This window comes from Myotis lucifugus, unplaced genomic scaffold (assembly GCF_000147115.1).
Source record: "Myotis lucifugus unplaced genomic scaffold, Myoluc2.0 scaffold_526, whole genome shotgun sequence".
Classification (NCBI taxonomy): domain Eukaryota; kingdom Metazoa; phylum Chordata; class Mammalia; order Chiroptera; family Vespertilionidae; genus Myotis; species Myotis lucifugus.
The window spans coordinates 108,185-113,422 of record NW_005871574.1 but is presented as its reverse complement, the minus strand read 5'-3'; the positions used below and the strand labels follow the sequence as shown (position 1 = coordinate 113,422).

Genomic DNA, 5,238 nt, shown 5'->3' with positions numbered 1-5,238 from the left:
TAAACCAGGAAGGTAACAAATGCTGTTCTAGACTAAAAACTAAGGCTTAGGTTGCTAAGGCTGGAAAAGGCGCAGGGATATTGTGAAGATGCTACTCAGAACTGTTTGAGAAGCAATGTTAAAACATTTGGAAACTTAAGAATATAGCTTCTTTCACCAACTCACAGGTACAATTCACAAAAGAGAGGAAATATGTCAAAATATGAATCAAAGTTTCTTTCACCCTAAACTTGCACAGATGAATCACACTTCAGAAAACCTAAAACAGACTTAAACTGACGTAATGAAATCTGTCTTTGCAAGGCCTCTCATAAACACAGATGCAAAAATCCTCAACAAAATATTAGTAAATCTAACCCAACAATGTATAAAAAGAATTATATACCACAACCAAGTAGAGTTTATCCCAGATATGCAAGGCTCGTTCAATGTTTAAAAATCAGTAATGTAATCCATCTGATCAGCAGGACACAACCCCCGCCCCCCAAAAAAACCCCACACATAAACACATGCAGAAAAGGCATTTGACAAAATCAAACACTCATTCATGAATTAAAAAAAAAAAATTCCTAGAGCTAACAGGTGTAGATTACAGCAAGTTTACAGGATACAAGGTTAATATACAGAAATTAATTACCTTCCTATATACCAGCAATGGAATACGAAATTAAAAACATTAACATTCGCATCCTCAAAATTTGAAACACTTAAAACTAACTCTAACAAAATATATACAAACTCCAAAACACTAATGAAAGAAATCAAAGAACTAAAGAGACATTCCATGTTCATGGACAGGAAGACAATATTGTCAAAATCTCAGTTCTTCCCAAATTGATCAAAAGATTCAATGCAATCCCAATCAAAATCCCAGCAAGTTATTTATCAACAAACTAATTCTAAAGTTTATATAGTGAAGTGTAAGACTCAGAATAGCCAACAGAGTAGTGAAGGAAAAAATAAAAGAGGACTGGCTACCCTGACATCAAGACTTAATATAAAGCTACTAGAGCAGGGGTGGGCAAACTTTTTGACTCAAGGGCCACAATGGGTTCTTAAACTGGACCAGAGGGCCGGAACAAAAGCATGGATGGAGTGCTTGTGTGAACTAATATAAATTCAAAGTAAACATCATTACATAAAAGGGTACGGTCTCTTTTTTTTTTCGTTTTATTCATTTCAAACGGGCCGGATCGGCCCCGTAGTTTGCCCACGGCTGTACTAGAGGCTCGGTGCATGAAATTCGTGCACGAGTAGGGTCCCTAGGCCTGGTTGGCAATCAGGGCCTTCAGCTGCTGGCCAGGGCCTTCTTCCCTGGATGCCAGCTGCCGGCCAGAGCTTTCCTTCATTCCGCACCGCCCCCTGATGATCAGTGGACGTCATAGCGTGTGATCAAACTCCCAGTCTCCTGGTCAAACTCCCAAGGGGACACTTTGCATATTAGCCTTTTATATATATAGAAAGTAATCGAGACTGGAATACTGATAAAAGAACAGACAAATAAGTCAATGGAATAGAACAGAGAGCCCAGAAACAGGCTCACATACATAGAGTCAACAGATCTTGGAAAGCAGTAAAGGCAATATGATGGGGAAAAGATAGTCTTTTCAAAAAGCGGTGCTGAATAACTACACATGCATTAAAAAAAAAAGACTCTAGACACAGACCTCACACCCTTCACAAAATAAAATCAAGCACAGCCTGGCCAGCATGGCTCAGTGGTTGAACATCAACCTATGAACCAGGAAGTCACGGTCAGGACACATGTTCAGGCTGTGGGCTCCATCCCGGGTGGGGAGCGTGTGGGAGACGGCCAATCAATAATTCTCTCTCATCATTGATGTTTCTATCTCTCTCTCTTCCTCTCTGAATGTGTGTGTGTGTGTGTATTAATTAAGCACATACCTAATGTAAATGCAGAACTATAAAATTCCTAGAAAATAAAAAGAAAATCTATATAACCTTGGCTATGGCAATGTCTTTTTAAATAAAGTACCAAAGGCACAACCAATGAAAGAAGTAATTGATAGGCTGGATCGGTTAAAATTAAAAACTGCTTTGCAAAACACATTGTATAAAGAATGTCAAAAAAATGCCAGAGAATAGGAAAAAATATATGCAATATGCAAAAGACAAATCTGATAAAAGACTGTTATCCTAAGTATACAAAGAACTCTTGAAACTCAACAATAAGAAAACAAACAATCCAATTAGAACATGGGTAAAAGACCTGAACAGACACCTCACCAATGAACATATACAGATGGCAAGCAGTCATGAAAAAATGCTCACTATCTTATGTCAGTAGGGAACTGCAAACTAAACAGCAATGAGACACCACTCCACACCTACTAGAATGACCAAAAGCCAGAACCCTGATGACAGCAAATGCTGACAAGGGATGTGGAACAGGTACTCTCCCTCACTGCTGGTGGGGATGCAAATGGTACAGCCGTTTAGAAAGAGAGTTTGGAAGTTTCTTACAAAACTAAGCATGCTCTTTCTTACCATAAGACCCAGCAATTGTGCATCTTGGTGTTTACCCAAAGGGGTTGAAAAATTATATCCACACAAAAGCCTGCACACAGATATTTACAGCAGCTTTATCCATAATTGCCTATACTTGCAAGCAACCAAGATGTCCTTCAGTAGGTGAATGGATAAGTAAACAGCAGTAGAGTCAAACAATTAAATACCATTCAGTACTAACAGGAAATGAGTTATCAAGCCATGAAAAGACATGGAGGAACCTTAAATGCATATTACTGAGCAAAAGAAGCCAATCTGCAATACTTCTTATATAACTCTTATTCCAACTATATGACATTCTAGAAGAGGCAAGCTATGGAGACCATAAGAAGAACGGCTGATGTTAGGATTGAGGGAAGGATGACTAGGCAGAGCACAGAGGATTTTTAGGGTAGTGAAACTCTTCCATGACATGGTAACGGTGGTTACCTGTCATTACACACCTGTCAACGCACACCACCAAGAACTCTGGTGGATGAAGATGTGCCGAGGAAGAGCCATCCCTTATAACAAACGCACCGCTCTGCTTCGGATGCTGGTAGTCGGAGCGGTTATGCGCGTGTGGGGATGAGAGATATGAGAACTCTACTTTCTGCTCAATTTTGCTATGAACCGAAGCTACACAAACTTAAGTCTATTTTTTTTAATCTGCTTCTTAACAAAGTTGTTTAGTCATTAATACAGAGGAAACATTTTTTAAAATACCATCAGTTGTCAAAGAAATGATGAGGAGTTTTTAAAAGGCAGAGGAACTTTTAGTGTGAACCTAAAACTGCTCTAAAAAATACCCAATTTCAAATATATTCACACCTAATATCGTAAATTTTTTTTTAAAAAAGGGCACTGAAATTAGCATGAAGGGTTCCCACTGGCTAAATCTGAATCAACTTGGGCATCCACATAAAAAATAACAGTAAAGGATTTTAAAGCATTGAAAATAAAACAAAACTATGTCTACACAGGTGTAGATAAACACACAAACAAACAAATAGAAAGATTTTCCTTACAGTAGAAATCCAACTAATAAATGAAAACAAGAATAACTGGATTAGAAAATCACCATTTGTCAATCTTCACAACAGATTCAGAAAATAATCATCGATGGATGTTAAAATAATGGACAGATCGCGCCGGTTTGGCTCAGTGGATAGAGCGTCTGCCTGCAGACTGAAGGATCCCAGGTTCAATTCCGGCCAAAGGCACATGTCCAGGTTGTGGGCTCAATCCCCAGTAGGGGGCGTGTAGGAGGCAGCCAATCAATGATTCTCTCTCATCATTGATGTTTCTATTTCTCCCTCTCCCTTCTTCTCGGAAATCAATAAAAACATATTTACAAAAAAAGAACTAGTGGAAAAAAGTTTGAGTATTAACAGGATATTTAAAGAGTCTCCAAGTATCCCTCCCTAAAAATAACTGGTATGTTACAAAACCTAGTAGACACCTTAACCAATCAAAGTTAACCACATCAGTAATCACATCATCTGCCACTTGGCGTGTTGTAATAAGAATACAACATCACTTCTGTGGTATTCTTGCCAAAAAAGTGCATATTCTGACTAATTATGAGAAAGCATCAGACATACTGTATTAAGAGACTTTCTACAAAATAACTAGTTCTATATTCTTTTTTTTTTCATTCTTTTTTTTTTTTCTCAATGTCTCCCCATTCACAATACAGACCAGGCAGAGCCTGAGCTGAGGTGTATATGGGGTGAGTTTACTCACTCTGCCTCCTATTTCTGTACAGTCAGTGTAAGCACACAGCCTGTGGTAAGCACCAGGAGGCCTAGTTCTATAGTCTTTAAAAACATCAATATCATGAAAAACACAGACATTACTATTCCACTTAAAGGAGCTTGATAACTGCCATACACACAAAATCTGAGGTTTTGTCTTTTTTTTTTAACATTTTATTGATTTTTTACAGAGAGGAAGGGAGAGGGAGAGAGAGTCAGAAACAAACATCAATGAGAGAGAAACATCGATCAGCTGCCTCCAGCACACTCCCTACCAGGGATGTGCCCACAACCAAGGTACTTGCCCTTGACCGGAATCGAACCTGGGACCCTTCAGTCCATAGGCTGATGCTCTATCCACTGAGCTGAACCGGTTAGGGCTGAGGTTTTATCTTTATAAAAAAAAACATTAATCGGACAACTGACAAAATCTGAATAAGATTTGTGGAAACTCATTCTTATTAAGAATTACATAAGAGTATTATACAATGTTAATTTCCTGACTTTGATCATTGTATTGTGGTTACGTAAGAGAAAGCCCTTATTCTTACAAAATACACACAAGTATTTAAGGATAAAGGAGTATCAAATCTGCAAACAACTTTCAAACAGTTCTAGGGAAAAATATATTTGTGTATATATATATGTATATGTATACAGCCACATCACACAATAAACTAACAATTTATAAGACACTTTCACAGCCTTACATAGAAGCTAGAGTAGTCCTTAGAAATATAAATCAATTCACCAAACAAGGACATGAAATCCTCTAATGGCTTCCCCAAACCATTCGGAATAAAGTTACAATTCCCCAATCTTTCTTGCGATTCTTTATACAAAAGTGGGTCTTGTTCTGTTCCTTATACAGCAAGCTCGTTCTCACCTGAAGAGTTTTGTCTCTTTTGCCTAAAATGCTCTGCACAGATGGGACAGGGCCAGCTCCAGTCACGGAGACCTGGTTCCACAGCAG

The 5,238-nt window shown here is 38.3% G+C and overlaps 1 non-coding gene across 1 annotated transcript; it reads right to left on the bottom strand.

The window, feature by feature from the left end:
• Positions 1-4,182: 4,182 nt before the first annotated feature.
• Positions 4,183-4,316, bottom strand: LOC111823517. The gene has a single exon (XR_002826547.1). It is a non-coding gene; the product is annotated as a small nucleolar RNA SNORA51 (small nucleolar RNA).
• Positions 4,317-5,238: the final 922 nt, after the last annotated feature.